At 37.9% G+C, this 13,793-nt stretch overlaps 1 long non-coding RNA gene across 2 annotated transcripts in view; it reads left to right on the top strand.

Annotated features, from left to right (window-relative positions):
• Positions 1-13,587, top strand: part of LOC131992977 (uncharacterized) — a 49,102-nt gene extending 35,515 nt beyond the window's left edge. The window contains exon 4 of one of the 2 annotated variants that reach the window (XR_009396277.1): positions 13,327-13,587. This is a non-coding gene — a long non-coding RNA (uncharacterized LOC131992977). Of the gene's footprint in view, positions 1-11,427; positions 11,491-13,326 lie in introns of those variants that run through there. The other variant, XR_009396260.1, reaches the window with a different exon arrangement.
• The last annotated feature ends 206 nt before the right edge of the window (positions 13,588-13,793 follow it).

Here is a 13,793-nt window from a genome sequence, read left to right as displayed (position 1 = left end):
TTGAAAAATATCTCTGGAATTATAGAAAATATATTTATTTTCTTTTAATGCCAGGGTTAAATTTTTAAAAAATATTATTTATTATTTTTGTTAGTGTTATTACTGTCACTTTAACTTATACCTTGTTTACTGTATTGTTTTTGTCTATATATATGTGAAAACTCAATCAAAATTTAAGTTATAAAAAAAACAAAAAACTATTACCTTTCGCTATTTTTTTTGCCTAACATGCTTTTTATTGCACTTTATTAATCTCCGATTCCTCCCCACCCAACCACACCACAAAGTCAACCCAAGACAGGACCGTTGAATATAATAACAGCTTTTCTGAAAGATTAGCTATCTTTTGTTACTACGAGCACATGCGGGAATTTTTTGTCGTCCTTGTCCGTGGCCCCTCGGCCCGTGTGCCGGCCAAGTTCGGAAAAGGCCAAAGCAGTTCTCTGCATTGTTAACAACATTTAATCAAAGCTCAATCAAAGTAGCTACCTTTCTTCCCGTGCCTGGCCGGAGGTAAAGTATGTCTGTCGGAGGGAGTCGTGTCTCTGTCTGCTGACAGACAACCAAAGAGAGGGTCCTGTATGTCCTTATCTTCATCTAACCCTCCTGTCAAATCAACCTGCACATGAAAGAGGGACAAGAAACACCCCCTAAACTAAACTGTGCAGCCTTTCATAGGAACTCACTAAGAATAATAGACAACCCTCTTTTAAATTTGAGGTTTCACCGCTGGTTAGTTATTTCAGAAGCTTCTTTAATTCCCTCGTAGAAACGCTGATGATTTAATTTTCCCAGCTTTTTATTTCAAGCTAATTCACTTTAGCACAAACAATAAATGCACCGGTTCCAGCGCAGATAGTGTTACCCATATGGGAACGGTCAGACTCACAGCTCGTGTTCCCAGCCCATATGCTGACCACTCCAAGTATCAATCACTGCATCTAAATGACTTAAAAGAACCGTATTGATTACCAATACAGCATCATAAATCAACACACAGACACTCTTCCTTTCTCACTGTTATTCTGTCTGTTTTACACACACACACATACTGTCACACACACACACGAACCTTCTGAAATCATGACAATAAATCTGGTGAAGGGGTTTAACAGGACAGAGATGCAGATGAAGTCACTCTGTAATCTGATAGAAGAATAGAGACAAAGAGAATCAAAGTCAGAATTAAAAAAAGTTTGATGAGATTAAAGCTGAAATAAAGACGCCGATAATGTGTTTATAATTAAAACACACTATATTTGACACAACAGTTTAGCATCTAATGTATGTTTTCATTTTTTTCTCTGAGTACAAAGTGATGGGTTCATCTCATCCATGCATTCCTGCTCTGTAATGGGACACATGTTCCTCTGCTGCTTGGCCAGAGGGCATACATGGAAACTCTGCAGCAATAAGAGCATTTCTACTCAAAATGTGTTTTATTCACTTATTTATTTATCCCCACAACACCCCTTGCAATATTGATGAAATCAAGAAGATGCCGAAGCATTTTTAAAAGCTTTTTAGCCATCCAAAGAGAAGGAAACACCCCTTCGATGGCTCCAGGTGAAACCCACACAGTATTTAAGATGGAGCGCTGTTCATTTTTTCTTCTCTTTTTTTTTTCTCTCTCGTGGCGTGGGTACTATTTCTGTTGGTTTATTTCTTTGCGTGAAGGTTTACTTCTTCACCGTCTGGTTTGCTGTGTAAGTACAGGCAGCACACTTCTGTAACAACAAACACAACAAGCTCCGTGCAATAAAAGTATCCCATCTAATATTTATCAATCTAACTCTACCTAGTCTCTGTGAATTGAGTTGTGTTCAGCCACTCAATTTAGTGTGAAGATGGAGAGAGGAGAGAGTGCTGCACACAGTTATTTTTAGGTGGTCAAACTCGCTCACTGCAAAACAGAAACACTACCAAAGATTTTGTTTGACTGTTTGATGTATGAAGCAAGAGATTTATTTACACACCAAACTGAAAGGGAAAGGTTGATTTTTTTTATCTTCACTACAGGCCAAACGTTTGGAAGCAACTTCAATTTTCTGTTCACAATGGCTTTCTAAAAAAACAGTATGGATTCTTTGGATTTTTGGATGTGTTTACATGATCATACTTTACTTTCATTCAATTGAACCATTTTCCTTAATTTACCTTTACCAGACCATTCGTGAATAAATGTTAACAAAAGAAAATAAGTTTTAGGGTTGAGAAGATTTGGAAGAGTCATAACTTCAGTGCAAAAGTAAAAAAAAAAAAAAATCACGGTTTGCATTTTTCACTTTAGCTCTTTGGCTTTTTAGAGTTTGGATACAAAACGTATAAATCTGTACAAGAGTACAGATTTATACGTTAAGGAAAGAAGGATACACAAAGTCTAAACAATAAAAACCCCAAAACCTGATAGAGTAAAAATGGGTTCCAATAAGTGACTCTTTTTCGTTGCAAGGTATATGTATATATGTGTATATACATGTATATAGACATATATTGTATATGTGTATATATATGTATATATATGTGTATATATATGTATATATATATATATATATATATATGTCTATGTGTGTGTGTATATATATATTCTGTTAAATAAAATTTCAGTTTTCCAACGTTACCTGGAGGAAATAGTACATTTGAGCCTATTGAGCCCTATTTGTTTGTTTAGCCTCAGATTAAGACACATTTGATACTGTATGTAGGAATAATTCAACAGCTACCGAGTGAGAAAATGACTCAAAATGATACAAGATGGTATATATTCTTTAATCAAACCGTCTTTGACAGAGTCTTTGCTCTGTAAATTTGCAGATGGTTGCCAGGTTTCCATTCAAATTTATCACAGATTTTAACCATACTTGGAGCAAAACAGCAAAGCAAATGCCAATGCATGCTTCTTTCCTTTAATTAACAATATGCAATTATTATGAGTCGGTTCATCAAGACAAGCAGTAGGTGGTTCCAATTCTCCAGTCAGAAAACATTATACCATTGAAGAAGAAGAAGGGGGGGACAAGATGGCGTACTTAACAAGAGCCTGATTTGGAAAACTCAATGTTAATTATTCTTTCTTGTTTGTTACACATCGTATTCTGCTTTTATTGATACACAAACGTTTCCATGTCAGCCAAGTTTAAAACTTTTTTTGCAATATGTCAAGATTTTTCTTTGCAGTTTCCACCCATTTTTTGGGGTGCAAAAAAAATTTGCAAAAACTGGTGGATGTAAACATGCTAACTGACAAGCAGAGAGCAAATCAACAAACTCACAGAAAGCCTTTTCCTTTAACTTAACCTACATCCTTACAATGTTGAGTTAAAAAAACAAACTCTCAGTGCAATTAATTATAATTTTACATCTTTTCTGTTTTCCTGCCAATCTCCTCTCCTCCCATATTCATCTTTCTCTTTCCTCAGTCTAAATTGCACCTTTTGTCTGACAAGTCTATCCTGTTGGCATTAGTCTGTTTAATAGTTCTTCACTCACTCTTCACCCTGTCAGCGGGGATGAGAGGATTGGTGTGCACTTTTCTTTGGGCAAGCAGGGCAAGTCTCATTAAATTTGCATTAAGTTAAAAGACACATACACGTAAATGGTCTCACACACAGAAACCCATAGCAGCACGCATATACTTTTACAGGGCTCACAATACACCATTTTCAACACATGACTTAAATAGCTCTTTTAAGGAGATTACATCATTTTAAATAATTGGAGGGGGTTTGTAATTGAGGGTGAAGTGTGGAGGTGTTGTGTGTGGAAGGTCCCTTTATTGTGCAAACTGTCTTTTTTTAGTAATTTTGTGTATTTTTTTCAGTAATTTTGTGTCTTTTTTTTTGTTCATTTTGTGTCTTTTTTTTGTTCATTTTGTGTCTTTTTTTGTTCATTTTGTGTCTTTTTTTTGTTCATTTTGTGTCTTTTTTTGTTCATTTTGTGTCTTTTTTTTGGTCATTTTGATACTGCCTCCAGCGGCCACCAGGTATTTTGAGTTTGAGACCCTTGCTTTATAATGAGTTTCCTATTACCAAACACAAAGACAGGTGGGGGCTAATCAATGACTAGCAGGGCTTGCTACGCTGGTTTGATTAATTTATCAGGAATAATTGTAATTAATGGTTGGCAATGCATGCAGAGCCTTCATGTCTATCAGACAACAAACTGTATCCAAAAACAATAATTGAAGTAAATTATATTAGACAGACTTCTCTTGTAGATGAGTGTTACATTATTTGGAAACCTGGTTTCTTTAGAACATGGGTCTCAAACTCGCGGCCCGCGGGCCAAATGTGGCCCTCGTGACGATATTTTGTGGCCCCCACCTTGATATGAAAGTTTAATGTGAGTTTTATACGAATGGCACTTTACCTGGTTGTGTGTGGAAGGTCCCTTTAAATACTTTTTAAAAATTATTGTGTGTCTTTTTTGTTAATTCTGTGTATTTTTTGGTCATTTTGTGTCTTTTTAAAGTAATTTAGTGTTTTTTCAGTCATTTTGTTGATTTTTTTGGTCATTTTGTGTCTTTGTTTGAGTAATTTTGTTTCTTTTTTTTGGTCATTTTGTGTCTTTTTAAAGTAATTTAGTTTTTTTCTGTGATTTTGTCTTTTTTTTTGTAATTTTGTGTCATTTTTTGGTAATTTTGATACTGCCTCCAGTGGTCCCCAGATAATTTGAGTTTGAGACCCCTGCTTTAGACTAACTCAGTATGCTTGGTAAATAGCTTTTATAGTCCAGTAACTCTGCCTTGAAGAACGGTTGGGTTATGTGTTGATAACATTTTGTTAAACAGGTGCTGCATTTCTTCTGTGCAGCCAACACAAAACACAAACACGGCCCTTATTTACAGTCTTTATACTGCATACAGTCGTAATCACTGTGTCTGCTGCCCCTGCAGGTTATAGCACTTTTATTCACACAGGGCCGTCTCACTTCCCATAACACACACCAGAAGTCACAGAAGTACAAACACTTCCAAGTCCACCTATCTTAAAGGCTGGCCTGTAACATTAGTGATGGCAAATATGCAAGCTTACCATTTGTATTAGGCAGCAAAAAAGTAGTAGCATTAAATCGTATATCCTACGGTTTCACTGTTGCGCATGAACACATGAACACATCGCAATGTCGATCCTAAAACTACAGGAACATCTCAATAAATTACAATATGATGGAGAAGTCCATTTTCAGTAGTTCAGGTCAAATGGCACCAACCAAGTATTGAGTCATAAAGATGGACACTTTTCCATATTAAACATATTTTTTAAAATTGATCTTTCGTAATATTTAAAGTTTTTTGGGACACTGAATTTTAGGTCTTCATTAAATGTAAGCCATAATCATTATAATTAGAAGAAATTAAATAAATGAAGACATGAAATGTTTCATTCTGTGTGTAGTGGATCAATATAATGTGTTATTTCCACGTTTTGAATTGAATTACTGACATAAATAAAACATTTTTTAATGATATTCTAATTTATGAGATGCACCTGTATATATGTTATAGTAATAATATATAATACACATGGTGGTCTTGTGTCTGCATTAAAGATAATCTCACAAATATAACTTAAAATCCATTAAAAAAACTAAAAGAAAACACAGTAAACTTAATTTAAAATAAATTATAATTATTTTCTCATGGCTTATGAGACTGAAGAGTATTTCCCAGTTGGAGACTGATGAGTGTATTAAACTTTATTGTCTCTCATATTAACAGTCTGTTTTTCCTCTCTCCCTTTCTCTTGGTTTTCCTCCATCTGGTCTCTTTTACATCTGCTGTCACCCCCCCTCTCTTTTTCTCTTCCCTCTCTCTGGTCATACAGTCCAGTTCACTGCTCTCTCGTGTGGAAACGTGAGAGTCAGTCACTCTTCTGGCTCTCTCGGTGCCCAACGAGTCTGCATGCTCCAGTAGTTGTCAGTTTCACTGTTGGGTACAATATGTATTGCTCATGATAGTTTTGATAATACATTTGGTCTCCATTAATTAAGGGAAGGGTCTGAGGTTGAATATTATCAAGCATGTTTTTTAATAGCTTCAACATTATTTTCCCTTATTGCGTCCCGATTGCTATAGTCAATATTCTGCCAGACTTACGAAAACTTTATTACGAATACGAAAACTTTATTATCCACTGAGTGGAAATTCCTCTTTGGTTTCACCGTAGACATGTCTCAAAACAACAGAACAAATAGTGACACAATAAAGAAAAAAAACATTTCAAGGATAGAAAAAATATAAAATAGCCTACAGCAATAACTGTACTTCACACATCACCCATTCAAGCCTTGCTGTACTTTATAAATTACTTCTCCGGGGATAAATCGGGAAGTGTGTCTGTAATTTTCAAACACGATTTCCCCTTTTGTGTTTTTTACTTTTTCATATTTAGCTGTGTATGTCAAGAATAGGTGAATATTACACCCTGGCAATATGAACCTGGATTTATAATAAATGTGTGTTCTTTGTTAAAGTATGGAGTAATAAATGATTAATCTGGCTTTTCTAAAGGAAACGTCATGAATAGTTCAGAGACTTTAGGCTGTATATAATACAGAAGTCAGCGGGGGCGTGGGAGAGGAGAAGTGTGAGAAAGGGCCTCAGAGACCTGGTCCAGTGTTGTGAAAACAGACACATATCAGACTGGATGGTAAGAGATGTTGCTGCCAAAGAGAGAACCAAAGAAACAGAAACCACGGCTGCAAGAACTGTAGTTTTTTGTTAGAACACATAGACCACATATGTGGTGTTTCCTGGATTTGTATGTATAGCAAAGCCACTATTGTCATAGACGGCAACATAGATTCAATTGTGTGCCCGTTCTTTTGTTGGCTGTATTTTCATTAGACTGAAGTTGGTAATAATGTGCTAGTCACATGCTCCTCACATGCTCCCATTTGCTCAAGTTGGTAAACCGTTCCCTCGACTTCAGTGTGTTCTTGAGTTTTAAGTCTTAATGACGCAACAACAGTGTCCACTCTTGAGGGCAGCGAGATAGAGGTGGTTGATATGTATAAATACTTAGGAGTCTTAATTGATGACTCACTCACCTTCAAGCCACATATAGAAAATCTTGTGAAGAGGCTGAGGCTAAAATTGGGTTTTTATTTTCGAGTTGTGTTTTCCTTTAATGTAAAAAAGCGTCTTGTCACAGCAACATTTTTATCTGTGTTGGATTACGGAGATCTTTTATACAAGAATGCTGCTGCTCAATGATTGATACTGTTTATCAGGCTTCTTTGAGGTTCATTACTAACTGTAAGATGTCCATTCACCATTGTGAATTATACTCTGTGGTAGGATGGCCTGCTCTGGCCACTCCAAGGGCTAGTCATTGGTATACTTTAATCTATAAGGCAATATTGGGACTGCTGCCTTCATACATTTGCACCTTAATTACTGTGAGAAATGCTGGATCTTATTCTCTTCGTTCACAAGATCAATTGTTGCTTTCTGCTGCTACAGAGTTGGGTAACAGGGCATTTGTTTACTCTGCACCTTATGCTGGAATATGCTACAGAAAGACTGGAAAATAACTGACTTAGTTTCTTTGAGCACTTTTAAATCCAAACTGAGAGTTATTGAGGCCAATTCCACAATATGCACTTGTTAACGTGTTTAAGGTCTGTGTCTAGTGTAAATATGTAACAGGGCTCCTTTGAAAAATAGGTTGTTAATCTCAATGGGATATTCCCTGGTTAAATAAAGGTTAAAAAAACAAACAAAAAAAACAAGGAGGCCACAAAGGTGTTGTTTTTTATTGCTCAGAGCGTTTAAACAACACATTGAGAGCTGTTAACCACTAAATTATTGCTTTACCTGACTTGCTATCAGAGCTCATAAATAACTTTACTAACTAATCTTGGTCTCTCTTTGTGCACAGCAATAAACAGTTACAAACTAATATATTACAAATTACATGTGAATTAATACTTTCATCAACCCAATATTTTCTTTCGTCCCACATGTTTCTGCGTAATATCAGCAGTGTTTCCCCTACCATTATATTAGGTCCTTTTATTAAACAAACTAAATAGCCATATGTTATTTATTTTATTGACACAACGGCGTGTCATTTCTGTCTCTACATGGTTGGTGTGTACAATTCTCCTCTGCTCTCTGTATTGCGCGTGGCGGAGTTCCGCACGATGCGCGCGTACACGTGCAGTTTCCCATTATTTACCTAGACTGTGGTGGCCCGCTATAGTCTAATTTGCCGCGCTAACGTCATATTTCAAGCTACTTAAAGCATATTTACACTTTTCATGAAAAAAAGTTGTATTGCGTTGTGTTGCCGCTGCTCAGCAGAGTGTCGACCCCCTCTCTGTCCTCCTCCAAATTCACACACTTACACACTGAATTTGCCGAGCTGGTTTACCGAGGTCCAAACACACTGTTGCATACGCCGTTTGGTAGCCGCGAGCTAACATTAGCTTGCAATTAATGTTGCTTTAATCACAAAAAGCTTAATTTTCACTGACATTAAAAGTTGTTCCTGGGGGTCGTTATCATCAATTTTACCAGTCAGGAGACAGGAACTCATTTTTATGATTATTGCAACATCACATGAATGCAGCATTTGACACAGCAGTGCTAAATGCTAAGATTAGCATGATATAGTGCTCGTAATGATAATGGTGATATTCTGATGTTTAGTATAGGTATAATGTTTAGCATTAGCGCTAATTAGGGCTAAACATGAAGTACACTGAGGCTGATGGGAATGCCATTAGTATTTGGTCATTAACCAAAGAACTGGGCTAATTGAACTCAACATGTGAATAACTAAAGTTATTACAATTCATTCTGTTCACAACCATGACTGAACTGAACATGAACATCTGCTCCAAATTCTATGACGATCCATCCAGTAGTTAAGATATTTCACTTAAAACATTCACAACGTGAACCACGACATAAAGTCAGCAGATCACAAAGTCATTAGCATTCATCCTCTGGGGACCATAAATGTGTGAAGATGATTTCATAACAATCCATGTTATGCTACTAGCAATGGTAAAATCAGTTTAAATTCAGGTTTTTTTTTGGCTTAACACACCATTCAAGTTCAGGGCATTATGTGAGGAGTTTAAGCACAATTACTATTAAATTCAGACCGCATAATCCTAAAAATGTTGTAGAATATGGTGAACTCATATTGGCTGTGTATGTAAAGCATGCACACATGCCTTTAAACACACATGAAGGCACACAGATTACAGAGTGGGATAGTATGAAGACCTGCAGTTCATTCTGTGCTCCAATTTGAGCGTCTGATCTGAGCCGAGCAGACAGGCGAGAGCAGCGTGCCCTAGAGTCATGTAAAATGCAAAGGAATATACTACTCTATTAAAACCTTCTGATGGCAGAGAGGCTGCACACAAACACACACACACACACACACACACACACACACACACACACACACACACACACACACACACACACACACACAAACACACACACACAGCTGTGCACACATTCTCATGTTTATACACACATGAGTGGAATGCACTTACACTTATTGTTCAATCTGCAGCATCATAGCATCCAGACACCAGCACTCAGTAATTCTTGCTTATGAATGGAACACATTCACATTAACTGCCTCTGGATTTAAATGCAGCAGCATTACAGCTCTGTATTTTTATAACAGTCTGTTAATCAGGTCTGCAAAAAAGTGTGTGATTATTTTTTATCTTTCCAATTACGATAAATGGAAATCTGTTTTCTTTTACCGTCCGAGAATCGACCCAGATTCCGAGCTGCGGTTTGTTAACCATCTTCATGGCACCTCCTCGTCCCAACTTGTCATCCGGTATCTCTTCCACAACACTTCTGAGTGCACTCCTAAGTGTACTTAACTCTAGCAAGTCCACATGTTCTCGTTTCATTATTAAACCCTCCCAACAGACTATCAACTTTTTATTCCGCCTGCCACCAGAAGTTGCCTCTTTCAAATATTCTCCAGCACTCATCTTAGCCCTCCTAACCCCAAACACCGCTTTAAAACACTTAAATTTGAAACCGCCCCTCAAACGCAAGACAAAGTATTTACTTCAACACAGGAATATTTTTCCGTCTGACAACAAGCAGGCTTTATGCCTCTTAAGTAGCGATAGTGCCGGGAGTCGTTGAGCTCTGAAAAGAGACATCTCAGATGACGTGTTTCTTTGTCATCGCCAGAAGAGCCGGGAGACGCTTTTATGAGACATGCACATTATTATTGATAGACAATCTCAGTGCTGCAGGGCAAAAGTAGTTAATGCTGTCTTAGGTCTCATGTTCATCTCTTTTCTGTCCGCTTAATTGCTGTGCAACACAGTGATGAACGTTGCTTTCAGTTACCTTTGTGAGTCAAGGGTTAACCAGGGTTACCTGCATGCTTTCTAGTGTTTCACAGTGCAACAATGCGCACTTCTATCTGATTATGGGCTCCGTATAAGCATGTTTACACATCAGAAATATTTCCTCAGACGGAGAACTCACACACACACCTTTGATCGTATACAAACACACAGACACAAAACATCTTGAGGCTGATCCCAGGTAACGATGTAAAAGAGAATTGGTGAATCTGAGAGTCCTCCCGAGGCCTCGGTGTGACTATTTTTAGAGTCGGCGCTCATCTCGGCTCATCTCCTCTGACTCTCTCTTACTGCTTACAGTTGTCTCTCTCTCTCTCTCATGCTTCCCTAAAACGCTTGCTCACCCCGAGCCACTTGTTTATCAGTCTAATGTTTGTTCTTGTCAGGGACAATATGTTCTCTCTCTGCAGCAGTCTACTCAGTTATTCTTCATCTGGCCCCTGGGCTGTTCTTAGTCAGCCCGTGTCCCCAGACACCTCTCCACTGACCAATGGAGGGCTTTAACTGTTTATGGCTCTTAGGTGAAGGCTTCGTACAAGCAAATTAGGTAATGGGGATGTATAGAGCACTTGAGGGGAAACCAAGTGTCAAAGCATTTTATAAATGCTGACTCTAGCAAGAGTTTTGTGACATCACACAGGGATTATGAGGGACTTTTTTTTAAATTCAGATGCTTTTGTTTATGAAAAGGATAGTTTGGTCCTACGATGCTGCTTCTGCTAACATTTTGTTTTTGAAAACCACAACAAAAAAACAAAAATCATCCTAAAGGAATTTTGCTGACAGCACCTGAAAATAATCTGAGTAGCGGCATCACAAATGTGTGCTTGGAAGCTTCCGGACCAAAAGGAATTTTCCTTTTTCATTTCCGTCCACTTGGGATGCGATTTCACACCATTAGCCCCCCCTCGCTCCCAAACTCACACCACCCCATGCACCATAAATATTTCAACCTCTCAATCTATATTCATTATAAAACACATGCCCAATGCAGTATGTGGTTGTGAGGACACAGGGCTTTTATTTATTCATCTTATTTATTTATATTTCTTTCCTGAGGGCGAGACGTTGGTTTCTATCCATCTGTGCTGATTGCTGGCTATTACAGAGCACTTAGAGCTTCCCCTGAACTGGCCAGAGGGGAGCACAATCCTCGAGAGATCCGCTCACTTCAGGGCTAAGAGGTGCGTTTGTTGCGTGTGTTTTTGTGGGGAAGTAACAGAGAGTTATCACGAGAGGGATAGCAAACACAGAATTTCTGGAATGAATGACAAAAAAACTTAAAAAATTGAGCTGTGTTGTAGTTTATCATGCCATGAATCTTATGGTTAGAATCCCAACTTTTTATTGTGTCTAGATACACCAGTGACGTGCGGTCAGGGGAGGCAGGAGAGGCCGTGCCTCACCTGTCTGCATGGAAAGAAAAAATGTAAAATGAAAAAAAAAAAATGTATCCAGTGATTTGCAGTATTAAGTTAATTTTTTTTACTCCAACTCCATCAGTTTTAGATTATTCGTTATTCAAAATCGCTGAATTTTCACATTTATTGTTCAAATAGTGAGAAGAGACGTGTTGTGAGCCAGATGAGCCTCACCATTCATCGATCAATTACTCGCTAACTGTGCTGCCATGCTGCAGTGAAACCGTACTGCTGTCTCTCTGTATGTCGCTAATAAAATGTTCAAACGCTTTGCTATATGAACTACATTTCCATAGTTTTATATAATCTATACCTGTATATACTGCATTTTTTATATAATTCATTCCTATATATATTGCACTATGGTTCACTTAATTACTGCTTAAGCACTTCTGGTTAGATGCTATCTGCATTTCGTTGCTTTGTACTTTTGACATGTGCAATGACAATCAAGTTGAATCTAATCTAAAAGTTTAGCTGATGCATATAATGTACAGTGTTTCTTGTGCTGAGCAATAATAAACGGCTGTGAAAAGGCACTAAGTGAGTCAGCAGTTCTCCTGCCTCATGGTAGGGGGCGCTCATGATCCCAGTGATTCTTCTTGCGATTCCTCGGCTGCAGAGTGACAACACGCTACAATCTACAGTTAGCAAGTCAAGTGCAGCCATCCGTTTATTTTTATTTTTTAACCTTCTACAAACAAGTTATTGATGCTTTTGTTCAGAAGGAGCGGCAAATGGTCTTAATTATAAGTAAAAGTAAGACCATACTGTCTGCAACAGTTTGTATGTGTAAAGAAAACTGATATGAGATTTTAAACATAACCCGTTAACTGCTGCCAGTCAAATGGTGAATAAGCTACTCTGTAGGGTTCATATGTTGTAAATGTGATTGTGATGAAGTCTGTGACTCACCAGCCATCAACCTCACTGAGATACACATACATGCAGGTGTCATACACAGTCCTGTTTGTACGACAAGAGTACTCACTTGCACCAGCTCTGCTTAAGAATACTGCACACATGCAGATTTAACCCTTTTGTGATGGGTTGTCAATCAGCTTTTAGATTAAACCTAATGTCTTTCTCAAGACCCACTTCTCTTACATAAAATAGCAAAATCCAATGCCTTGGCAAGTGTTCAGACCAAAAATAACACTGTTTTAATAAATTAACGGCACAAGGGTCAGCAGTTGTGTGGGCGTATTTCTTTAGGTACAGGTGAGAAGATGATATGAACCAAGTTTGAGTAGTCTTACATAGCCAAACCTATCGCCACAGAGCTGTGTCTGTGCTGTGTAATGGTCTTTTTGAACCCATAATCATTCAGTTTTTGGGAAAGGTGCTTAGCATAAGATGCAAAACAGATAGCGGGGATAATGGAAGGGGAGGAGAGTGCCAGGCGAAAAACTCATAGGTGTATACAGACTAAGTTTGAGTAATGGATCTGTGAATTTGAATGCTTTTTCAGTGCCATAAAAGTCCATTATTTTGAACAGTGACTATCCCTGTATTTGCTGTACTGACAACCTACTAGAACTGGGACTAGCCGTCTGGCCAGCAACACCAGTGGCCAGAACATCAGAGTGATCCTCCAGCCTTCACGGTTGGAAGCCCACTGCACCACAACAATGCTGCTGGCTGAATGTCTTGGCTTGCTCTACTGGAAGAGATGTCCATCGAGCTGAGAACACAGTGAAGCTCAGCCATTGGCTGTGAACTAACTTATTCTTCTTCTGACTTTTTAGATTTCATTTCATCCCCTACATGTTCAGTGATTGTTCATTGGTTAAGTACATACAGTAGTGTTCAAAATAATAGCAGTCCAATGTGACTAACCAGATTAATCCAGGTTTTTAGTATATTTTTAGTTTTTATATATTGCTACATGGCAAACAAAGTACCAGTAGGTGCAGTAGATTCTCAGAAAACCAACAAGACCCAGCATTTGTGATATGCACGCTCTTAAGGCAAAATTGATGACCTCACCGATTGAATGCCACA

Source organism: Centropristis striata, chromosome 1 (genome assembly GCF_030273125.1).
Source record: "Centropristis striata isolate RG_2023a ecotype Rhode Island chromosome 1, C.striata_1.0, whole genome shotgun sequence".
Taxonomy (NCBI): domain Eukaryota; kingdom Metazoa; phylum Chordata; class Actinopteri; order Perciformes; family Serranidae; genus Centropristis; species Centropristis striata.
This window is presented reverse-complemented; position numbering and strand designations above follow the sequence as displayed.